The sequence below is a fragment of the Carettochelys insculpta genome, chromosome 27 (genome assembly GCF_033958435.1).
Source record: "Carettochelys insculpta isolate YL-2023 chromosome 27, ASM3395843v1, whole genome shotgun sequence".
Classification (NCBI taxonomy): Eukaryota; Metazoa; Chordata; order Testudines; family Carettochelyidae; genus Carettochelys; species Carettochelys insculpta.
Window position 1 is genome coordinate 12,192,032 of NC_134163.1, and position 25,596 is coordinate 12,217,627.

General features: G+C 49.6%; 1 protein-coding gene across 2 annotated transcripts in view; it reads left to right on the forward strand.

Moving 5' to 3' along the window:
- ARID3A (AT-rich interaction domain 3A) overlaps window positions 1-25,596 on the forward strand; it is a 126,414-nt gene that overhangs the window by 1,917 nt on the left and 98,901 nt on the right. Inside the window, exon 1 of one of the 2 annotated variants that reach the window (XM_074978631.1) lies at window positions 22,413-22,580. The exons of the other annotated variant lie outside the window; for it this stretch is intronic. The gene's annotated coding sequence lies outside the window, so the exon portion shown is untranslated. Of the gene's footprint in view, window positions 1-22,412; window positions 22,581-25,596 lie in introns of those variants that run through there. 2 annotated transcript variants of the gene reach the window in all.

The following is a 25,596-nucleotide window of genomic DNA, read 5'->3' on the forward strand; positions in this document are numbered from 1 at the left end:
GCCAGGCCAATCCTCTCCTACAGACAGCTTCCCAGCCTCAAGCAATACCAGCAGCCACACACCATACTGCAGAAACTCGAACCCAGGAACCTCCCCTGCCACAAATCCCATCGCCAGCTCTGTCCCCATAATTATACAAGCGACACCATCACAGGACCTAACCACACCAGCCACACTGTCAGGGTCTCATACACCTCACATTCATTAATGTGATCTATGATCTGTGATCTATTAATGTGATCTGTCCCCACTGCCATGTACATTGGACAAACCGGACAGTCTGTGCATCAGAGGATGAATGGACATAAATCTGACGTCAGGCAATTGGAATACACCTAAACCTACAGGGGAACACTTTAATAGCCCTGGACGGTCAATAATGGATTTAAAAGTACCTGTCCTACAAAAGAATTTTACCACAAGATTACACAGGGAGACAGCTGAACTGGAATTCCTTTGCAAATTTGACATGTTCGACCTTGGCCTGAACAGAGATCTCGACTATCCTGGGCAATTTCCCCACCTTTGATATTCACAGTGAGACACATCCTACTTAAGTTTCTTCATCAACTACTCCTACAAGTGACAGGCAGTGCTTTTTCTGTACCAGCACCTGCTGGTACTGAGTACCATCCCCTCTGCTGTCCCAGCCAAGGGATTGGCTGGGGGTGTGGAGCCAGCTCCTCTTTTCTTTTTACAGCAAAGACACTGGTGATGGGTAACGCTTTTTGCCTTCCTTCCACCTCTCTCTCCCTGCTATATAAACCCTGGATTCTATTCCTCTGCTGCATTCCTCTGAAGAAGTGGGTCTTACCCACAAAAGCTCACAGTCTAATAAATTCGTTAGTCTCTCAGGTGCTACAGGACTGCGTGTGACTTGCAAAGCTACATAATAACACGCAGACCTCTCTGAGACTATTGCCCCCCTCCAATAATTTGTACAGAGTGCAGAGCAGATTGCTCCTCTATCCCACGGGGGGAAACACTGTAGGCACGGGCAGTGCAAAATCAGCCGCATCCTGTAGGACTTGAATAGATCAGGCCCCTGGTGCGCTCCACCCGTACTGAGCTACCGCAAACTAGCGTTTGAGAAAGAAAATGGAACAAGGGACGTTAAAAGGAATCAGAGTGCAAACCTCAATGGTGCATCCAGCCGGAACAGGAGGACAAACTTTTGGTAAGAGCTCCCATTTCCGGAGCATCTCCAGGTGCCCTGGGATTAGCGCAGCCTTTTGTAAAGATGAGAGTCTCGGCAGGAGTCTAACACTTTGAAAAGCTTTTCTTGAGGGAACCAAGCAGAGTCACCACCTTCATTGTGGAAATGGGTCAGTATTGATTGTTTAGCCCACTGGGGGAGCATAAAATGTCCATCCTTCAGAGCGAGGGAAGGTCATGTGGTCATGTCCCTCTTCTAAAGAGCTGGGCTCTGGTCTTGGCTCAGCCATTAACTCCTTCGGTGACCTCAGACAAGCACTTTGCTTCTCTGTGCCTGAGTTTCTGCACTTAGGCTATGTCTAGATTGCAGGCTTCTGTCAGGAAACCTGCCGCTCCGGGAGCCTTCAGCCAACATCCCAGTCATGCTCGTTCCACAAGGAAGAAGGGAGGTGTCGGCAGAGGGGGTTCTCCCAACATTTGGCCCCATGTGGACAGGCCAAATGCCTGGAAAGCCTCTCCCAGCAGAACTGTCGGCAGGTGATATGCAAATGCATGTTGCAATTTGCATATCTTATGCCAGCTGATCTCTTCAGTTTAGACGCAGCCTTAGAAGTAGGTCTGAGGCTACTGAACAGTGGCTGTTTAGCATCATTTCATTAGCGCTCCTTTCAATTTGGCCTGGGCCCCAGGGACAAAGGGAGAAATGCTAGCTGGGGCAGAGGGTTACACTACCAAGTTTTTTTCGCCAAAAACTGCCTTTTGCTAACAAGACAGCGAGAGCATTCGTGCTGCAGTGGGACTTTGGTCTTCAACAAAAAAGTCCACCTTTCCTGAGAGATGTTTTCATTTCCTCCCCATTTATTGTTGATAAAGAGCCAGCGTAGACTCTGCTATTAGTTTTGTCACCAGAACGGGCCTCTGCCAGTATCCCACAATGCCCTGCCCTGATGGCTCTGCTCAGTGGTATGGTCTCCGCTGCCCTGCGGGCCTGCACCCCACCCCTTTCAAAGCTCTGGGAGGTATCTGACAGCAGAGTGATCTGCTGTGTTTGGGGGAAAAAGAGCTGCTGCTGTCCTGCCCTGCACTAAAAGCACCATGGCTGGCAGGAAGGGGACAGATTTTTGTGCTGTTTTGATGCTCCTTGGCACAGAGAGCACATGCAGCTACTCAGGATGCTGCTCCCACTGTCAATGATGGTGCCCCCGACATGGACACGAGCCGTCGGCAGAGGGAGCGAGTGTGAAATCCCTCTGGCGATTTTTGTTTTGTTGACTTTTCAGTGCCGGCGTAAGTTTTGTCAACAAAACTGGGCAGTGTAGACCCACAGGCAATGTGGGGGGTGCCCAGGGGGCCACATGCACACCCCACATCCACCCCTTCACTCTCACTGTGAGTGCCACGCTGTTTCCAAGGAGTATGGGGCAGTTCCGCCCTTTCCCCGCAACGGTGTGGTCTGAAAGCAGTGTGAGCTTCCTAGACCACGCCCTTCCAGGGGAAGCAGGGGGATGCTCCCACACCCACCAGAACCGGTATGGGACTTCCACAGGTGGGGCAGTGGTGGGCGAGACAGGGAAGGAGTGGAGTATGGGAGGAGCAGGGGCACTTGGCCAGTGCACCCCCTAAAATCCGTGCACCGGTCTCCCCTTTGTCGACGTACACTGAGTCTTGAAACTGGGGCTTATCCAGGGTGGGGGCCTCATTCAGCCTGTCTGGAGAGGAGGGAGTTCCACCCAAGTTGCAGACCCAGATCCCATCACGTGCCGCACCAATGAGGGGAAGAACTTGGGGATGGAGCTTTCCCCAAGGAAAATGTATGGTCCGTTAGGAGCGTATGGACCATTGCAGGATTCCTTCTCCTCACCAGGGACAACGGCGACCAATCTTGTAGACTGGTGCACTACAGAACTACAAGGGGAGGCTCCAGGGAGCAAGGGCTTTAAGTTAGGACCTGCCATGCCCTGGATTTTGTCATTGCCGGACTGACTCACGCATAGGGATGAGGGATGACTTTGGACATGCCCTTTACAGCAAAGATTGGCATTCCCAGACTGGATCAGATCCTGATCCACCTTGTCCAGTATCCATCTCTGCCTGTAACCAGCACCCACGGAGGGTAAGGAACCCCGCAGTAGACAGACAAGGGATAATTCTATCCCACATGGGCAGTGTTCCCCGTAGGCTGAGTGCTTGGGCAGCCACCCAGGAGAGATTCAGATGCCGCCCAGCACCCACAGCTGTGTGTCTGTGGGTGGTGCACAGCCACACATGCCTCAGTGCACCTAACAAAATTTATTCCACCTATGGGTGGAAAAAATTAGACCGAGCCCTGCACACAGAATATTATAGCATGTGCAGGGCATACTTCCTTTTGCTTCCACCCTGCCGCTAACATTTATCAATGACTACTGAACCACAAATACACCCTGCAGGAGGCCGACTCAAATCACCCATCACCTGCCAAAGGGTCTCTCTAAATCTCACACCTGGCAGGTCAACATCTCATTTCCTTCCCTGAAGCTGGAGGCAAGACAAACCCCACTTGATGCTTCCATCCCACCAGTGACTCAGAGAAATGCAGGGCTGGAAGAGGCCCCAAGAGGTCAGCTAATCCATCCCTGTGTGCTGAGGCAGGGATAGGGATACCTCGTGCAGGGATGGGCAACCAGGAATTGTCGGGGGGGGGGTCTCATGAGTGGCACCTCAGTGGACTGCAACAGCCCCTGGCCCACTGGGATTCCACGAGTGGCAGCGTGTCCTCCCCCCACGTGCACTGCTCCCCCACACACACTTCCAGAGCATGTGAGTCGCCAGATCCACACTCTGGCCCCACTCCCCCACCCCCAGTGCTGGAATGCCACAAACAGCTGATTCGGGGTGCTCCCGCCCTAGGAGGGAGGGGGAGAAGGGCAGACAGAGCACAAATCAGGCAATTCACAGCTCCAGTCATGCTGCGGGGGGGAGAAAAGGAAGCGTGGGACTCCACTGCCCTAGTGCACAAAAGGCACCTTGTGGGGGGGGAAGCAGCTGGGGATCGGTGGGCCCCATGCTCACCACTGTCCTAGACCCTCCCTGGGAGCGGTGGTTCTAAACTGAAAACCCACCCTGGGTAACTGTTACACTGCTTAGCTCTCCCTATAATTAAAGCTTTCCCTAATATCTAACCTGATTCTCCCTTGCTGCAGTCTGGCTCCACTGGCTTTTACTCAAACCCAGTGTTCCCCCTAATCGTTTCCATCCATGCGCAGAATAAATATTTTTGTGCACCAAGGAACGGGGGGATGTGCACCACCCACAGAAACAAAAATCTGGCTGTGGGCGCTCTGGTATCAGCTGGGCAGCATTTGACTCTCTCCTGAATGGGACACACAAGCACCCAGCTTACAGGGAAGGCTGCTTAATGCTGGGGGTGCAGAGGTTTAAAAAAAAGAAGTGACCACATTATTTTTTTGCTGTTTCTTCCAGCCAAGAAGAGGCACACAGGGAAGCCATATTCTCCAGATAAGCAGGGGTAACAATTCCTCTTGGCTAGGCCTCTGCATTCAGCAGTTTCAGGCTGTGATCCCTATTGCCTGATGTGAATGTTAATTAAAATATAAGGACAAGATAGTCCTGCAGGGATGATTAGGATTAGATAGATGACAAGAGATTAGATGGAGATTAGAAGCAACAAAACAGCTGTGTCTGTGGTTTAGCTGCAGAGTAGGGCACAAACTTCCATAGCTCAACTGCCCACGTAGAAGCAAACCTGCCCTGTTCATTCAGTCCCGAGGCTACAGCCCCTCCAGGGTTCCCTCTGATTTTTTTCCATTCATGGGTGGAATGAATTTTGTTATGTGCACTGAGGCACAGGGGGATGTGCACCACCCATAGGAACACAGGCTACCGGCTGTGGGTGCTCTGCTAATCAGCTGGGGAGCAGGTGAATCTCTTCTGATGGCCACTCAAGCTCAGTTTTTGTGTTTCACAAGGAGCCTAGTGGGATGCATGAAATCAAACTTTCAGGGCTCCGCTGTCTACCTCTGTACTTCCCATTCTCACAAGGACCAAGGGAGGTCGATGGGAGAGTTTCTTCCATCCACCTCCTTCTGTGAAGACAGCCAGGTAAGCCAATCATAGATACGCCAGCTCCAGATACCCAACAGCTGTAGCTATGATTGTGTGTCCGGGACAGACTCTCAGAGCTAGTGTAGACCTGGCCTGAGTCCTGTACAGCCCCAGCTGAACACCTGAACTTTTAGCTCAAGTGGTAGAGGCTCACGCTAAGCTCCCAGGTTGCTCTGCCTGTCTGTGGTTACATTTGCATCCTATCGATGAGGAAACAGGTACTTGGATTGGAAGGGAGCCACCCACAGCAGGTCAGAACCAGGCCAAGAGCCAAGCTCCTGTGTTCACCACCCCTATGCCCTACGGACTACCCTGCCTCCCCTGGGGCAGCCTTGTGGTTTCTGAAACTGACCGCTACACAGGGAAAAATGATGCTGCACAGCGCAACCCAGCTGCAAGCAGAAGGCAAAAACACCAACCCCTTCCCAGGAGGATCAGCTGAGAGGACGTCGCTGAGGGTAGCAGGTGCTGCTGTGACACTGGAATCTGTGATTTCCCGAGCTCTGCTCTGCTAGGGGCTTCAGCTAACCCCTACCCCCCAGCTGCATGGTGGCTGCCCTCCCATTCCACTCCGTGGCAGTAGGTCTGTGCTGTGTGCCCTCCCCATCACCCGTGCAGAGGTTGTCTGGCAAGAGCCGGGCTCCACATTCCACGCCAGTCTCATGGGGAAGCAGAAAAAATAATCAGCTATTTGGAGAATCATTTTCATCCCTTTGAGAGGCCTTTGGCTGGGTTTAAAGAGCTGGCAGGGCACAGCCTCAAAGCCATGCTTCATTCATGCCGCACTGCCAGTGCCAAAGAGCAGACAGCTATTGCATTGCTAATTAAACCTGCATGTAACTAACTTATTGGCCCATGTCCAGCTGTTGCCAGCTAGTTTCATTATCGACTTTTATGTCCCTATCTGCGTCCCTCTTTCTTCTCCTGAATTAACAGGTAGTCCTTAATGGAGCTGGTGGACAATCAGGACTCTCGGAGCCACAGTTACTCTGTTAGCAAGAATTACAGTTGTAATTATCTGAATGCGTCCAGGCACTCAAGAGGCCTGAGCACCTCCTCAGAGATATAAGCACTGCTAGTATGGGACGTCAGATCATGAAATCTTCTAAGAGCTGTCTGGCTAATGTTTGGGAGGACCTAACGACGAGAGAAAGTAACTACGCAAAGGAAACAGACGCCGTCCATGCTCTCTAATGCACAGTGAATTGACTGCGAGGAGAGAAGGAACATGTCAAGTTCTTTTGGTGACGTTTGCCTGATGTGTTAGTGACTCTAAGTGCAGACTGCGAGAGTGAGCAATGTAAAGAGGCCAGATTCTGGTACCTCTGGCTAGCAGACACATTCTCTGCAGACTTTCAGCGGGTGTACACGCAGGAGCCAACTCCTGCACCAGCGTTCCCTGTAAGCTGAGTGCTTGGGTAGCCGCCCAGGAGAGATTCAGGTGCTGGCCAACTGACTAAGCTAGAGCTACCCCCAGTGGGCAAGATGTGTGTTTACTGGCAGTGCACAGCCACATATGCATGGGTGAACATAAAACTGATTCTGCCCATGGACGGAAAAGATTAGAGGGAACCCTGTCCTGCACCCACAATCTCCGCAGGGGAACGAGGAGGTCGCTATGTGGCAGAGTTCCCCTTTACTGCAATACATCTTGACTGCAATAAAAACCCTGCGGCACCCAGCCTCAGACCTGGGTCAGTGGGCTCATGGAACTTGGCTGTACAGCTCAAAATTGCAGCTGTTTGGGCCTGGGGTTTGAGATCCGCCCCACTCACCCCCCCCATTGCAATTTGACCCAGCCGCCCTCCGTGCATTGCAACCCTGCAGTTCCACTCCAAACAACTCCAGCAGCAGCTGTATTTCTCACTTTTCTCACCTGCATTTCCTCTTGTTCTGCAGCTTTACCTCCCAGATCCGCATCCTGTTTTCTCCTAGCCCCAACAACTCCAGGCTTCAGCAGTGCTAGAGCATATACCACTGATGCACATATTGTCTGCACAGTTGTCTCTTCCCACACATAGGCTGGTCAAACTTTTTATCAGGACCCATGGCCCTGAGCATGACACCAGCTGTCAGACCCTCTTTGCTGGTGAGAGTGTCCAGTTGAGGTTGGAGAAGAAAACCACACCCTGACTCGGCTGGATGCAGGCAGGGCTGGGCATGGTCTCCCCATAGATGAGCTTGATGGCCCTGGTGGCCTTTGTTTATTAAGCCCCCTGGCTGTGGAAGCAGCCCCGTGTATGATCACATTGAGTGGGACGCCTTGGAGAGAGACAGGCTGAGAAGGGTGTAAGCGGGTGGGACTCACCGCCAAGGCAGCACCTGCTGGTCACTCGGGAATTAGCTCAATCCAGCCTGCAGAGGGGCCTTTTCTGGCCAGCATCTCACCTGCTGTTAGCTGACTTCAGTTCTCCCCCAGCTTATATCAGGGCCCACATCTCTCCCAGACTCCGGTTCTCTCCCTCAGGGGACAGCCTCCAGGGAACCCCAGACCTCACTGACCCACTGCCGGTCATCAGCTACTTCAGGGGCAAACTGCCATCTGAAATGGCAACTCATCATCAGCAATGGGGGGGATGAACCTGCTACCTTCTCCCACCCTGGTTGCCTCCCTGCAGCCCTAGTACAAGGCTCCTCCTGCTCTACAGCTGGAGGAAGAGTCTGCTCTCCTGGAGCCCCTATTTATAGAGCCCCGGCTGGGCCCTAGTGGGCAGCTAATTGCCTCAGCAGCTGGCTCCATAGTCTCAGCCTTCTCCCAGGGCTGGGTTTAATCTTTGACCCTCTTGGAATGGGGTGACCACCCTTCTGCAAGGGACATGCAGAATTCTTCCGAGCTGAGGCAGACTGGCCTTGGGTCTGGGACCAGGCACCAGAAGCCAGCAGGGAACTGGCAGATACAGCTGATGGGTGGCCGGAGAGCCCTGGCATACTTCAAACTGTGCCCCACCCGCCTCCCAGCTGGGAACAATTGGAGGAGGCAAACGCTGCCCCGAGCAGAAGAGCACGTGCTCCCCTTGTGTCCCTGCACAGCCAGGGAGGTGCACCCTGGCTGGGGATGAGGGGTCTGGGAGGCTGGAGTTAACACTGGTTTGCAAATAAACACCAGCTTTGCTCCTGCTCCCCAGTGGATTTTGGACTCGGAAACTTTGGAACCAGGGAGAGCTGGCGTTCTATACAGACCAGCGGCAGGAGACTGTGGCATGCTCCAGCAGGCCTTGGTAGCCCTCTAGTGGTGATGGGTTGCCAGAAGCCCTGTTCAAAACAAGTGTGATTGTCCAGCAAAACTCCAAAACCTGCACACAGTAAGTGGAGACGGCCACATAGCTGATCCGAATCAGCCTGGGGAGGAGTTTGGGGAAAGAGCTGGGCCTTAACAGGCGCATTGCCGGCAAGACACAAGAAGTCATTCTTCCGCTCTGCTCTGCACTGATTAGACCTCAGCTGGAGCATGTGTCCAGTTCTGGACACCACATTTCCAGAAAGCTGCGGAGAACTTGGAGAAGGTCCAGAGAAGAGCAGAAAAATGACTAAAGGTCTGGAGAGCATGAACTATGAGAGGAGCCAGAAAGACCTGGGTTTGTTTAGTTTGGAAAAGAGAAGACAGAGAGGGGACATGATCGCAGCTTTCAAGCACCTAAAAGGGTGTTACAAGGAGGAGGAAGAAAAATGGTTCTTCGTGGCCTCTGAGGACAGGACAAGAAGCAATGGGCTTAAACTACAGCAAGGGAGGTTTATGCTGAACATGAGTTAAAACTTCACTGTCAAGGTGGTTAAGCACTGGATTAAATTGCCCAGGGAGGGTGTGGAAGTGGAAGCTCCATCACTGGAGATATTTAAAAGCAGGAGACACAAGCACCTCTCATGAGGATCTAGATGGCGGTTGGTCCTGCTGTGCAGGGCAGGAGACTGGACTTGATGACCTCTTCAGGTCTCTCCCAGTTTGTGTTCTGTGACTCAGCTCCCCTTGGCTCTGCCCCAGCCCCCTTTGAAACCCCCAGGCCTGGACAGTTATCCTGCAGCAGCTGGCTACCCAGAAATGGCAGCATTTAACTAGCCCCCTTGCTGGAAGCCTCAGGCAGAGGGAGTCCAAGTGTGGAGCAGGGCATGGAGTTAGAGCTGATGAGTTCACTCCAGGGTGGGGAAGATTTGCTAATCTGTGTTGAGAAAGAGCAGCGGAATAAGGGGATATGCTACAGTGATGCAGAAGAGTGGGGTTGTAACCTAGCAGGTGGGGCACAGAGGAAAAGAAACCTCATCTTTGATCCACCATCACCTCCCCAATGCTGAAATGTACAAAGCCAGGGCAGGTTCACGTACGTCCTGCTGGGTAAAGGAGCTGATCATCCCAGAAGGGGATTATGGGGTCTCCTCAATACCAGGAGTTGGTTTTAGGTGCCCCTAACTGCACAGTACCGAATTGGCAGCATCTTCTAGCCATGGTCAGACTTGGACATCCTACCCTGCACTTACACACCTTGGCAAGGGACTAAAGGAACCAGCCCAGATGGCACCCAGGGCCAGGGGAGGTCTCGCTTTCTGAGTATATAACCGGGAAGTTAAAGCCATTTGGAACTTCCTGTGCCCGGTCAGCCCCCAGCCACGAATGTATTTTAAGAAGTGTCTTGGTGTTCTGAAGCTTGAACATAATGTCCAGACCGGGTCAGACCCAAGGCCCACTTAGCCCAATGTCCTGTCTGCTGCCAGCGGCCAGAGCCAGGTGCCCCAGGGGGAGCGAATAGAGCAGATAATCATCAAGCGATCCCTCTCCTGCCACCCATTTCCAGCTTCTGACAAACAGAGGCCAGGGACACCGTTCCTGCCCATCCTGGCCAATAGCCATAGATGGACCCAACCTCCATGAATGTATCTTGCTCTTTTTTTAACCCTGTTAAAGTTCTGGTCTTCACAACGTCCTCTGGTGAGAAGTCCCACAGGCTGAGCCTGTGAAGAAAAACTTCCGTTTATTAGTTATTAACCTACTACCCATTCATTTCATTGGGTGACCTCTAGTTCGTGTGTTACGGGAAGGAAGGCCTCCGAGTGTTCCAGGCTGAAGGGGAATGAGAGGCATTAGACGGAATGAATGAATAAACTGAAATGTTCTCCCCTGCTCTGGCTTTCGGGTGAGGGAAGTGGAAAAGCTGCGTCAAATGGAGGGAGGGATAGCTCAGCAGCTTGTGTCTTGGCCTGTTAAAACCAGCGTTGTGAGCTCAGTCCTGGAGAAGGCCACTTAGGGATTGGGGCAAACAGATGTCAGGGATGGCACTTGGTCCTGCCAAGTAGACAGGGACTGGACTAGATGACCTCCTGAGGTCCCTTCCAGTTCTGGGAGATGCATATCTCCAATGATATAAATGCTACACTGGCTTTCCAACTAGGAACAGCAAGTGCTGGGATGGAGGAGAGCTCAGAGGAAAGAACAATGAGAGAGATAAGAGTTCTTGATTCATCCTACACCTTGACCCTGAAACATTTTGCTTTCAGCTAGGGGCTGCCTGTCCCCCACCCCCCCATGCTGTAACCACTAGACAATAAGCCCTATTGGGACTGGGCACAGAATGGAGCAGTCCTGTGTACTAATTACTAAACTCTAATCCCCCTGATTTAGGAAAAGAACCCAAGTGTTCAAACACCATTCCCTCCTGTTCACATTACACTCTCACCAGACAGGGGACTAGAATTCCTAACTCCCAGTGGTTTGCTCTGACCACACTCCACTCCCAGAGCTGGGAACAGAACCCAGGAGTCCTGATACCCCCACCCCCTGCTCTAGCTCTTAAAAAGCACCTCCTCTGCCCTTTAAAAATCTGTGATGTTACTGTTTAAAGAAAAAAGCCCTTTGTTTTGGTAAGACCACAGCCCGAGCGCTCACGTTCCCTGCTCTTCCAATGGCTGGTTTTTCACAAGGAAAAGAAAAAAGATACTTGTAAAAGTATTTTTGGAAGACGTTGGGTCTCCACTCCAAGCCTCCTGCTGCACCTTGGAGAGACATCTCAGCTCCCCACTGCCTGGGGTTTCACGGCTGATGATCTTTGGCTGCCAGTCAACATCCCAGCTGGGTGAAAGCAACAAGCAACTCACCTGCCGCTGGTCATTGCTTCTTGTTCCACTAGGTGGCAAAATGGCCCCATCAGTGTGAAAGCCAGGCCCATGGAAGACAGCCTATTGCTGCAATGATAAGGCATTGGTTTGCGATTACAGGCTCTGATCATGCCCCATTAAAGTCAGTTGGAGTTTGTCACTGATTCTAACGAGCGTAAGGTCAAACCCATTTAGTAGTTTCAGCTGCCGGCCTGCAGCCCTCGATAAAGCCAGCAGTAGTATCATTAATCTCTGTTTGAAAGAGGGGGAAAGTGAGGCACAGAAGAGAGTTGCTTGGGGTCACATGGTAAGTTAGGAGAAGCAGGGCTGGGTGTAGAACCCAGGAGTCCTACTCCTGCTCTGAAGGCCCTTTCCCCAGAGGGCAGAAGATGCTGGCTGCTATGCCATAGGGCACCCCAGGAGCATATGGGGAGCCCCAGCCTGTGAACGGCAGCAGGAGGGAAAGAAAGCTGAGAGCTGGGCTAGTTAGAGCAGGTAGGGAGCTGTGGAAATGAAGCAGGATGAAGTATACCCACGCCAGCCCCACCAGGTGTTTGCCTTGTTCAGGTTAAACCTCTCTAGTCTGGAAGTTTCGAATCTGGCAACATCCGTGATCTGGCATGATGTTAGTTAGGTGGCTGAGTGTGGCCATTGTGAATGTGGCAAGTTTCCTGTGGTCTGATACAGTTTTTTACAGCCACCAGTCCTGGTTCTCCATGTTCTGTGCTGTTGTTTAGCTGTAATTTACCCCTAAATGTTGCCTCAGAGCCCAGTGAGCAGTGGAAGTGGTGGTAATGTTGCTAGACAGTATTGACCTCCCCTGGTCCAGCAAATTCTCTTGTTCAGCACCAGCCTGGTCCTGAAGGTGCCAGACAAGAGAGGTTCAGCCTGTACCACTTCATCCTAGAGTGGGCAGATGCCTTCTTTTAGGAGCAGCTGGGTTTGTGTTTGTGTTTGTGTTTGTGTTTGTGTTTGTGTTTGTGTTTGTGTTTGTGAGAGAGAGAGAGAGACCCACATTCACTGGTGAATTTAGTTTGCTTTCTTCTTTGAAAGCTCCTTCCAAGGCTCTCAACCCCCAGAATCGGGAGCCACTGAAGGCTGTAGAGCAGTGTTCTCTGTGAGTTGTGTGCCTGGGAGACCACCCAGGAAAAATTCAAATGCTCCCCAGCTGATTAGCAGAGTGCCCACAGCTGGCAGCATATGTTTCTTCTGGTGGTGCACATCCACACATGCCACAGTGCACATAACAAAATTTATTCTGCCCACAGATGTCAAAATGAGAGCGAATGCTGCTGTGGAGCATGCGCTGCTATGTTGCTGGCCTGGGCAGACTATGGCGTGGATCAGCCACCTCTGCTCCCAAGCCAGTCCTCTTGTATTTAGGATCCCTTGGGGGCTGCAGCCAATTCATCACAGGCTTCCAACTTTACCCAGGGCCACTTGAACAACTCAGGAGCAGATTTTTTCTATTGGTGCCACCCGAGCTCAGCTCTCAGGCCGGGTAAGAGAAGTTCGTTTTGCCCCAAAACCACAGATACTTTTGCCGTATAAATCCTCTTCTGCAGGGCATATGCTTTCAGCCCAGCCTGTATTATAAGGCATATGGGCACTAGTAAGCCTGCTTCCTCCTGGCCCCAGAAGCCCTTTCACTAGCCACTCCCCAGATTAGCCTGGCTTGTAATTCTACCTGCTGGAGGTGGCTGCTATTCTGCCTAGCCAGTAGGCTAGGGTTACAGCCACTCTGGTTTGTTTACTATCTGCTTTAGGGAGCATACCCAAAGTGAGATGTTTTCTTTCCACTTCCTGGGAATGCTGGAGCCAGTGTTCCCTGTAAGCTGAGCACTTGGGCAGCTGCCCAGGACAGAGTCAGGTGCCACCCAGCTGAACACCCACAGTGGGCAGCCTATGTTCCTATGGGTGGTACACATCCAGGCTTGCCTTGGTGCACATAAAATTTATTCCACCTCATGGATGGGAAAAATTAAAGAGAACACAGGTTGGAGCAATAGGTTGTGGCTTCACTTCTGTGCTGTTCTGGGCCAGGTGCAGTTTGCAGTCCCTTTACTGACCAAGACACTGTCTGATGGAGAATCAGACCCAGGATGTCTCTTAAAGACCTCCAGGTGCTCCATACCTGAAGGCACCAGTTAAAGGTGGGCGGGGGGGAGAACACACAGGTTGATTGAGCAAGCAGGGCGCTTCCTGGATCCAACCCGAACAGCTTTGTCCTACCAGCTGGGATAAGCATCCTCTAGCCACAGTGGTGAATTCGAGGAGACACTTTAAAATACAACAGCTCCGATGCAAACCTCCCCCCCACCCCACTACAAATTTCATCTGTAGATCCCACAGCACTTTACCGAGCTAGGCCCCGTTAGCCCCAATTGGGGAAACTGAGGCACAGAGCAGTCTCTGCCGACGGCAGATTTGGGAGAAGAAGCTGGGTCTCCTGACTGCCACACCCACATCCGATTCATCAGACCACACTGGAGTTTTAACACAGTATTAAGAAACCCTCCTGATGCCTGTAAGTAATTTCCAGACACTTCCCCCGCCCCCAGCTCCCCCATCACTCTCCAGGAAGGGGCTGCTTCCTGCCATAGAGCTATACAATGCCTAGCACAGGCATCTCCCGTAAAACCACTTGTTCTATGTCATACAGGGCCCACGGGCACTGGGCGCAAACGAGGACTTCTGGGCTCTCCAGCCATGTAAATAATTGCTGCTCTGTCCTTCTCTCAGTATCATCATCATCAGGCCCTTGACTGAGGTCGTTGGGGCGCCTTCATGACAATGTTCCTTATAGTGTCTCTCCATCTCTGGCAGTCATGTGCCAATTCTTGAGTTGCGGCCAAGCTCATCCCTGTCCATTCTTTCATGTTGTCTACCCATTGCTTTTTCTGTCTGCCACCTCTCCTTTTGCCATTGACTGTGCCTTGCAGTATGGTCTTGGAGAGGCCTGATGATCTCGTGGCGTGTCCATACCATCTTAGTTTGCTCTTTTTCATTCTGGATAGTAGGTCTCTCAGTAACAACCTACCAAACCTGCTTCCTCGCCTGGGCAAACTTAGTGATCGCCCAGCCAGAACGAGCCTGAGTTTCAAGCAGCTCCCCGTCCCTTGGTTGGGCTTTACATTCCCCTCTTTGTGTTCCAATGCAAGTTCTGAAAGAGGAATGCTGTGTTTGGGGCAAGGCCCGCCCCGCCCACCGGAAATAGGATGTTTCTGGGGTGTCACATTCCATATTGCGAAGGTCTGCTCTGACTGACGGGGAGCACCCGCTCTTGGAACGAAAGCTGGGGATGTTAAACCGTGTGGTAGGCCACACTTTCAGGAAACCATCCTCCAGCAGAGTCCATCAAGCTGTCCCAGGGAACCTGCAAGGAAAACGCAAAGGAGGAGGACCTCGGACAATGTGGGGAAGATCAGCTGAGACTGAAGGATGGCAACTGGGGTACTCCTGCAGCCAGCTAGAAGTTTTGTCCCAAGACACGGTGAAGTGAAGGAGACTTGTAGATGACCTCTGCTCCATGCGGAGTACAAGGGTTAAACACCAGTGGTAGCTAATACATCGCAATTAGTGTGGTAAAATCCTTGGGTGGACAAGGCGGTTGCAGCACTGACGTGCACGAACAGTTAAATCCTAGCCTTGTGGCCATCTTGAGCTGATAACACGCTCAAGTTGCAAATGACATGTGCCTGCTTCACAGTAAAAACAGGTGAGATTTTACATCTAACGCATTCTTTCCCTGTAAAATCTTGGTGGGGACCAGGTGTAACCCACACACCTATGCGTGGTTCATTGTCCCATGGAGTGACACCTAGACCACTTCACAGAGAAAGGAGTCACCTCTACAGCCTAAGCTGAGAGCAAGACGGCTTTTAGCTTAGACTGTACAGATGCCTGCACTAAGCTTCTGCAGTTCCAAGTTTGACTCCGCCTGTGGGCGGTTACACCGACCCAGCTAGTTTTCATCTATCATGTGGCTAGTTGAGGTCAGTCCATCCCATGCCTGCGTTGAACTGGACTCACTATATCAAAGTGAAAACTACAGAACTTGTCTCTAATGGGATCTGAGTTATCTTGCTGAAAAGACACACCCGGTTTCTGGAGTGGAGAAATGGACCAGGATTCATGGGAGCAGACACATGGGAAAATGCATTCTTCACCAGGAACCTGCCAGTGTTTCTCAAGTGCCCTCTGTGACCAAATGCTGGGTTTGGAGGAGGGTGAGATTTTTGCTAATGCTCATTTAAATGCTGGTGATGTTCTTTGTCTGAGGAGCTCAGTGCTATTTGCAGAACAGCACTTGGTTAACTCTTGCACGGTGGCCCTTGTGTAGGGTATTAGCCCCAGAAATGCCCAGATGTGGAAGTTTAGGAGCCTAAATCCCTGGGAGGATCAGGGCCAGAGAGATCAGTTGACTTGCCCAATGGCATGTGGCAAAGACGAGAAAACCAGATCATGATGGATAGACGGGGAATTAATTTGTTTCTAGAAACACTGATGCCTACTCAGATTTAACCACTAGACAATACTTCCTTCCATAGCTGAGAATTGTCTCCTCGTTGGCTCCTTTAACCACTGCTCAACCTTCTCCCACCTCATTATTATTTCTTTGCATTACGATTGCTCCTAGAACACCTAGTCATGGCTCACAATCCCATTGTGCTAGGTGCTGCACAAATGAAGAATGAAAAGACATTCCCTGTCCTGCCACGCTTACAGTTACATGCAAAACAAGAGACACCGAAGAGATACGGAAAGGGAGGGCAAGACAAGGAAATGAGACAAAATTGTCATATTCTTCTGCCTTACAATGTCAACCTCACTTGAAAGTTGGGATTTAGTTTTAAATGCCAAAGTCCTATACCAAGTGCCTTCCATTCCTATATTGCTAATTATAGCAATAAATGTATGGAAAGAGTGGGTGATGTTGTGATCGAAAATCACATCCCTAAAGGAGCGTGCTCCAGAAAGGGTCACCCCCCAATGTCATGCTTCAGGGCATAAGCGGATTTTCTGCAAGGGTCAGGAAGGAATTTCCCCCTGCACATTCAGCACTGCACAGTTGTCCAGGTCACTGCATGTATGCCCCTCGCCAAGAGCACTAGAGATAGTGGAAGAGAGAATTCCAGACGTGGGGGACCCATGTTCTCTGATGCACAGCTTTAGCTTTCAACCATTGGATCTAGACAAAGGCATAACAAGATCCAGTAACTTAAGCACTTTCCATCCCCTCTCACCAGTAGTATTCAGGGATGGTTCATAGGATCACGGGGTATGGGCAACGCATTACATCACAGGAAATGCACCATCTTTTCACCACAACCACTTGAAGAACCTAAGGGGCCTACAGCTCTGACAGCTTGTAATAAAATTCCCAGCCAGGAAATTTCAGGGCAAATGCCCAGCATGCTTTTTCCTCATCCAGTTTCTGTACATACACAGAATAAGGGTCTTAAACAGCAACGGAGCAAATGATTAGCTGGCTCTTCCTCTACCCAGTGCTCAGCCCATCACTTCTTCCCTGTAACCTCCTGGTGGAGCATAAGGGGGCACCAGAAAATCTCTCTTGGCTGGGCTCCCCACTGCCTCTGGCTTTGTTCATCCTGTGTCCTGATCATTAGCTACACAGCAGGGCCTGAGACAAGGTTTGCAGGAAAGGCAGTGTGGTCAGAATGGGAACCTAGAAACCAGGAACTGGTTGATTCCTGGCTCTGCAGCTCAACACATCTTGGGGCTGATTTTGGGTGCCCAGAACCAATGTTCCCTTTAATCAATTCCATTCATGTGCAGATTGTTTCCATCCATGTGCAGAATAATTTTATGTGCACTGATGAGTGTGCAAATGTGCACCACCTGTAGAAACAAAAAACCTAGCTGTGGGCATTCCTAATCAGCTGGGTGGCATTGGACTCTCACCTAAGCAGCTGCAGAAACACACAGTTTACAGGGAACTCTGCAAGCAACTCTTAAAATCAGGCCCAGCCTCTTTTAGGTTAATTGCCTAAAATTACTATCCATGCCTGGAACTTTTGGTCTTACCTTCTGTGCACCTCAGTTTGCTCATCTGTAAAATGGAGAGAGAGGTGTGGCTGTGTTGCAATGTATCTGCAAGGCCTGATGGATGTTTTAGTGAGCTTCAGGGACAGTGAGTGCAAATTATTAAGATTCTTTCCCAGTTTAGTTCAGGTTCTTTTCTTAACTTGTGCTTGGCAAATTTGTTTTTATTGGAAACAATTAAATCAAATGCAAATGTAAATAATTATACTTTAACGCACTGTTAAAATTGAGAAATACCTTACACATTCATGGTGGCTGTAACTGGAAGCCTCACATGAGCACACTAAACTTAATATCACAAGCTATAAAGTAAGCCAGTAATCCCTAGTTTTTCTATTGCACTTTTCATTTTTATAGATGGGGAAACAGACACAGAGCAGGGAAGTAGTTAGTATAGCCAAGGCTGCTAGCAGAACCTGACCTAGAACCCTGCTCTACTTGATTGTTAGCCTCAGACCCTAGGGAACCCCAGAAGTCCTGGCTCTTCCACTAGGCTGCTAACAATCAGACCTTAGTGACTCCTTTGTACGAACTTGTGATCATGACACCCACGTAATTTTGCATACAAATGTAGAGTGAAGCATATTTGTCAATGTTTGCCAATCCAAGCAGCTGTCCACCACACCTTTGAATGTCTTGACTCTTTGGGTAATTAAAATTGCAACTACCGGGTTGCATTAACAGAGACTTATGTACATAACAAAAGCCTCTATTTGAACCTTTCTGGGTTGGTCTTTCTTGACCTAATATTAAACTGCTACTTTGTAAATTTAAACCAGGAAATACGGGGAGTTCAAAAAAAGAAACCTCAGTCCCCTCATATTGACTAGTTTGTTCGAAATACACTAATTCCGTGCAAAAAATTAAATAGTTGCAAAGTTAACATCTGCAGGGGACTCCAGACAATAATGCAGAGTCTGTGGATGGCATGGTTTTCTAGTGATTGACACTGCATCTGGGAAATGAGTATTTAGTGCCAACACGGTGCATGGAGTGTTAGAAAACGCCACACTGCAGTTGTGTAAGTTTCTCTGTAACGAACGTGATTAAACCAGTGGGGTCAGCTCCCAGGAGCCTGGAGAACTGGCTGCTCTGTTAATATGTGTTAGGGGGCAAGGTACATGATGAGCAAATGTGTTAAAACTACAGCTACCCTGTCCACTGCAGGATCTTATCATGTCTCAGCTTATGTGGTGAAAACACATCTCTTCCGAATGAAGACAAGGTAGAAGTTTTGAGTGACCCAGTTCTTCGGGGCCCTGTGGGGTAATGGGCTCAGAGGTTCGTAACCAGTTTGTAATATCTAAATTAGACACCCTGAATCAGTGAACATAAGAATGGTCACACTGGGTCAGACCAAAGGTCCCTCTACCCAGTGTCATGTCTTCCAACAGAGGCAAATGTCAGGTGCCCCAGAGGGAATGAACAGAACAGATCATCAAGTGATCCCTCCCCTCTCCCACATTTCCAGCCTCTGACAAACAGAGACTAAGGACACCATTCCTACCCAGCCTGGTTAGTAGCCACTGATGGATCTAACCTCCATGAATTTATCTAGCAAGCATGCCTGTTAACCTTTGGCGCCAAACATTCTGTGCCTCAGTTTCCCTACCAGAGAAACAAGGACAGTGAGACCGATCTTTCTAAAGCACTTTGAGATCCACACACATTGGTATTTTCTTATAACAACAACGATGCATTATCACAACCTTCCCTCTGCATGTTCTAATCACAACTGCTGATTTGACTCTGCAGAGTAATCTTTAGTTCTGTTAGCTTAGTAGAAACAATATAGCCGTGGGGGAGCAGCTGTTGGCTTACTGACCAAATCAAAGATCTATTGACTGATGACTGATTGATTGATTGAAGCCTCTTCCCCTCCTATATCTTGGAGCATAGGCCACTGATGACCATTCACCAGCATCCCCTGGCCTGGGTGATCTTTCCCAGTTCTGACCAGGTATATCCTGTCTTTTTAGTGTCTGCAATACATTGTCCTGATGTTCCGTGTTCCGATGGTCAGGGTTTTCCTGGTTGACAAAAGGGTGGTCAGCACTGTAGCGTCCTATCGTCTTTCATGACAGCACGTCGTACTCCTTCAAGGTGAGGGCCCCTTTTCTCCCTGGAGTGGAATCTGTTGAAGTGTCCTCAAAGTTTCTGTAGCTGGGATTGTTTTATGGTGTGGGGGTGGTAGCCCTACACCCAACCCTCCTCCTTCCTCATCCGAGCTTGGGCCTGGTCATGGCAGAGTTCAAAAATCTATACTCTAGCTCCAAAAGAAATGACAGGCTTGATGTAACAATCCAGTCCTCTGGCCTATGTCATGCATGCAGATCAAGGGACCATCTAATCCGATCTCCTGTAAATGTTTAGATTTTTCAGTTTTTCCCTCAGTGACACATCCTTGTGAATATCTTAAAGGGAGCAGAAAACTTAATGAAAGGTTAAAAAAAAAAGTCAAATCAAATCCAGGGTACGCTGTTTAGATCTGTGGTTCTTAACCTTTACTGCAGCCTGCATCCCTTTTGTTTTCCAAACATGTTCTCGCCCCCTTTATTAAAAATCAAAATATGTTCTCACACCCCTTATACAAAATGGAGATGGGGGGGCTATACACTTTTAAATGCATATTAAATATATGTAAAATAGTTTTATGTTATTAAAATTTATAATGTTAATAAATACATAGGCTTGATGAAACAAAGTAATTGTGCTTACGTGCATGTGCTTAATTTGTGTTTTTGATGATTTTCCTTCAAAAAAATCTGGCAATCTCACTCCCCCAGAAACGGCATCACTCATTCCGAGGGGGGTGTGCACCCCAGGTTAGCATCCAGTGGTATAGAATAAAAAAAGCAGTCATATAGCACTTTAAACACTAACAAAATAATTTATTAGGTGATGAGATTTTGTGGGACAGACCTTCTTCAGACCTGGAGATAGTGCTGTACTGGAAATGCTTAGAGCAGTATTTCTTAAACTTTTTGAGACCGTGGAAAACCAAACAGTAATATTGTTTATGCCAGACACCTATGAAAATGTTCTTCAAAAGAGCATTGTTGTCAGACAAAAAGACCCAGCAACATATACAGCAAAAACAAAATGAAGCAATTGGATCAGATATCATAGCGATGAAGAGGTAACATTGTATCTGGTTTTAATTACAGAAAATATTGTCACAAAACAAAAAAGCTGTCACGTAGCACTTTAAAGATTAACAAAATAGTTCACTAGGTGATGAGCTTTTGTGGGGCACACCCACTTCAGATTTGGCTCTGGGTCTGTGCGAGTTTGTTCCTATAGTTGCAAAAACAACAAGAACTTCTGCGGCACCTGATAGACTAGCAGATTTTTGGAGTATAACCTTTCATGGGCAAGGCCCCATGTCCTTAGTTGCATCTGCTCATCTTTAAGGTGCCACAGCACTTCTCATTTTAGTGGGTACAGACTAACAAGGCTACCCCTCTGATTCATAAAGTTGACAGATTTCCATTCCAAATGGTTAAATGTAGTGCCTTGCATGGTGAATAGTCGTGTAGCACTTTTATTTCATGGGTCTGCTCCACGAAAGCTCATGCCCTAATAAATTATTTTGTTAGTCTTTCACGTGTTACAGGACTGCTTTTTTGTTTTGTGAGGTTACAGACTAACACGGTGACCTCTCTGTGACTAGTTGGAAAATATAGTCATATTGTAAAACTTTGAATTATTTTTCCAGATGGTACTGGCACACCCACGAGTTGTTCCGCGGAACATAGTTTAAGGAACGCTGGCGTAGGAAATGATATGCAAAGAGCTAGATTAAATAATAATAATAATAAAAGTTGGGGTGGATTCTGCAAAGACTTAAACACAAAAAGGTAAATCGAGTAGCTCCCACTGCAGTAAATGGAACTACTCCTCCGATTAAAGCTATTACACACCAGCTTTAGCTGTGTACAGGAACAAGCGGGGAGAATGCGGGGTGGATGGGTTCCATCAGCCAAACAAAACAAAAAATATCAAATGGATCGTGCCCCTTTAAATTCTACCTGCCTGGCTCTTTTGAGACGCTCCCTAAAACGTAACCAACCTCAACGCAGTTCCGCCTAGTCACTTTTTTTTTTTTTTAATTTAAAGGAGCCGAGTCCCCATAAATTTGTGCCTCTGTCCCCACCGGCTAGATTAAGATAGAAACTGGTGTTATTTTCCAAATGCAGAAACAGGCTCCGGGGTGCTATTTCGGACGCTTTGTGGGGTCCAACCTTGATGGGAAACATCAGATCATAATACCAAATGATAATAAGAACCCAAAAGACGACTCTCAACGTGGGTCTGCCCACCAAAGCTCATCCCCTCGCACGTGGTTGTGGTAGTCTTTGAAGTGCTGCAAGGCTGCTGGTTTGTTTCGTTAGAACACAGCCTAACACGGCCACCTCTCTGCAGAGCTCAAAGCACCCTGTAGCTCCCCCGCCCGCGGCCATTTTCCAGATGGGGAAACTGAGGCACGGAGCGCGGGCAAGGGCACTGAAGCGGCACGGGTCTGAATCCTCACTTTCTGCAGGTCCATTGGCAAGGGGGTGGCCAGTATTCCCACGGCCGGAGCTGCCGGCGCTTGGGGCGAGCTCGGGCTGGTGCCCGGTTGCTGGGTCGTTGCCTTCCTATTAAACTTGTTACCTCTGCAATTAAAAACCAGTTAATAAAATAATAATAAGTCCGATGCAGGCCGACCGCTGAAACGCAGCACAGACGAGCCAGCCTTCAAACCAGCCTCGGGCACGCCCAGAAAGAAAGGTAATGGGGCCATTTCACACCCCCCCCCCCCACAACTGTGCGTTTCCGGGGGCGGCTGGGGAAACGAGCGACGGTCCCTAAGAGGGCAGCCCCGCTCCTCCGGCAGGTCTCTGATTCAGAGGTTAGGAATTTGCATCTGATTGCTATTTGTCACCCAATGATTTGTCTCCCCAGCCATGAGCACGCCTCGGGCCGCAGGGGGAGGGGAAGGGGCCAGGGCTTGCACCGCCTGAGATGAGAAATTTACCAACCCGGCCAGATCGGGGTGCATTAAAACCAACCCAATTAAAAGAGCGGTCCCGAAAAAAGGAAAAGGAAACGAGGCTTGGCCGGGGGCCGCTGCAACGAGGGGGAGCCGCTGCCGGCTGCTATGAAGCTCCCCAGCCTTGCAGCTGGGCTGGGTAAGCGAACCCCCTTTCTTCCGCCGTGTCAAGGGGGGGGTCCAAGCCAGAGCCCCTCCTGCTGGCTGCGGGGAGTGGGGGGGCAGTTGCCAGAGCTTGCAAGGGGCGAGTGTTTGCGGTCGCTTTTTATTGGTGCAGGATTTTTAACACCCTGGGGGGGGGAAGGGGGACCCCCCCTCCTCCTTAAAGTTGCGCGAGGAATGAGGGGCGTGGGGGGGGTTGCGAAATTGACAAGTCTTCCAGCCGCTGCATGCAACTTTTCATGAGGTTCCCCCCCTTTTTTTAAACGACTTCCAAAGGGGCGATGCATGGAGGGGAAGGGGGGGGGGTCTGGCGGGCGCGTCTGGATTCCAAGCTCCTTTTTGCTCCTGGGGGGCACATAGCAGAGAGGACCCTCTTTTTCTGGGGGGGTAACCAGGGGTCCCCTCCATCCGAGGTGAGACTGCCTAGAAGCCCGCATGGGACAGTTAAAAGCGGGGAGGGGAGCTCCATGCAAACTCGGCCAGTTTTATTTGCAAAGTGTTTGTCCCTGGGTTTGCAAAGAGCTCCATTTTATTCCCAGCCGCAGCCAGAGGTACAGTGGCCTTTGGTGCGTGGCAAAGCGCTCTTTCCTCCGCAATAGAAAGGCCCTGGATCGTTCCAGGTATTCAGAGGCTATTCCCCATTCACACCCCCCCACCCCCGGCCCCAAGTTTTTGCTTGGCTCGGTTATTTCTATCCACTCCCCAGCCCTGGGGGGTTGAGGTGTGAGAGGAGCCCTCTTCATTGACCAGCTGAAAGAAAGAAGCCGGTGAAACGGACCACGATTTTTGTGTGTGTGTGTGTGTGTGTGTGTGTGTGTGTGTGTGTGTGTGTGTGTGTGTGTGTGTGTGTGTGTGTGTGTGTGTGTGTGTGTGTGTGTGTGTGTGTGTGTGTGTGTGTGTGTGTGTGTGTGTTGCCCTCCCCACCACCCAAGTGGCTTACACAGAGATATTGATTCTGCAGGACTGGCTTGCAAATAAAATCCATATTCTGGTGGAAAACAAGGGTCTGTGTGTGTGTGTGTGTGTGAGAGGGTTGTGACCCCAGCCGCTAGCTATTCTTTAAGGAAGTCCTCAGCGTGGCCTTTAGATATATATTTTTAGACTTACGAAATTCTTGGTGATTGTTAGATCAGTCATTTTGTTTGCTCTCTTGCAATGCCCGGATCTAACCTTTGTGACTTCTGGCTTTTAAAATGTAACCCCCTTCTCCAGACTGGCAGGGTGCGTATCTCCACTTGTGTAAATGATTGCATGCCTTTTGCAAACTGAGGGAGTGAAGTCTCGCTTTTTTTTATAGGAGTGGTAAGTGAATGTATTTAGCCCAATCCTGTAACAGTTTTTTCTTCTTCCTTCTCAATCTCCATTCAGGCCAGGTACTGTTTAAAAAATAATGGCGTGCTTAGTAGAATCTAAATGACTTATTACTGTTAGTTGTTACCATACTACTTAGACAACGTCTACACGAGAGAGTTTTGTCAACAAAACTTGCAGAGCGGCCCCTTTACGAATGCATTCTGTCGACAGGAAATTGACACTGCGGCACTTCTGTTGGCAGTGTTCTGCCATTCCCCCAGGAGGTAGAACACCTTTCCCCAAGGAATCTGTCGACAGAAAGCCAGTGTGGACGCTCGGGGTAGGGGGGGGGGGCTTCTGTCGACAGACAGGGTTTCCAGGACACCTGGCAGCCTTGTCTGCTGTGCTTCCCATTGACCGTTTTGCTGAGAAGATTGGTCGGTCTGTCTGTCTGGCCATAATCCATCAACAAAAGGTTTGTCAGCCGATGTCTTCCCACAGAAACTTCTGTTGATGGAGCCATGTAGTGTAGTTGTAGCCCAAGAGCCCTATTATTGCGCTAGGAGCTGTACGTGTATTATGTTGGCATAATGAAGACTCATCCCTGCCACAAAGAGCTTAATTGAAATGGTCAAAACAGCACTGCAGGGGAGACTTGTCTGGGGTCAGGTGGCAGGTTTGGGGCAGGTCTGGGATGGTAACGCAGGTTTCTACAGTCCTACACTGGTGGCACAGCTGTTAGTGAGGCAAACAGACAGGCTGCCTGGGCTAAGCTCCATCTTCTGAAAACAATGGGGTTAGCATCACCATTCAAAAAGAAATGGGAGCATTCAGGGGTCCCCGAAACCAAAGAACAAGTCGTGCTGCTGGGGGCTGAGTGTGGTATTAGCTAGGCTCACCTTCGACAGGCAGCAAGATCCTTTGCTCTGTGGCGTTGTGGGCTCTCAGTAACCCTGTCTGCAAACTCAAAACTGGGGTACAGGTTGGCCCTCTTGAAAGGCTGAGGTGTGATGTAGGAAAGCGGCTGGGTGTTGGGATTGGAGTGTCGTCACGGTGCCGCTTTGTGGCTAGTATTAATCTGCCCCATTAATGGGACCACAGACTTCTAATCCTGGCAGCTGGTGGGAATATTAAATGGAATTAATTGACAGGCACATGCTCAGCTAGGTTTTTTTGCTTGTGTTGCCAATGCCTGGCAGAACATTCCCTGATTTCCAAATTAAGGCCCCTGGGTGTGACTGCAATATAAATAGCTTACTGACCTGGAGGCTCTAGCAATTTAAATGATAATGTTTTCCTTATTTTCCTATCCTTGACTGTTGATTTGGTATTGCAACATGCAGTTAGAACAGCTGCTTCGCTCTGCACCAGAAGTGGCTGCCCTGTCCAGATGGATGTGATGATACAATCTGTATTTTAGTTTGTAAAGTGGCTTGGGCCCTGAGGGACAAAAGTTATTAAAAAGTTCTGAGATCTTGTAGAAATAATTTATATTTAAGGCTATACCAACATCTTTGTTCACATTCCTAATTTCTGTGGTTTGGCTGTTCTTGCAGCCTGTAACAATTTTTCTTTCTCCAGAAGCGGCGGCTCTCAGAGTTCTGTGTGTTATTTAGCTGTAAGTTACCCATAAATGTCTTCTAAGAGCCCACTAAGCAGTGGAAGTGTTGGTGATGTGCTAGTCAATATGACCTCCCGTG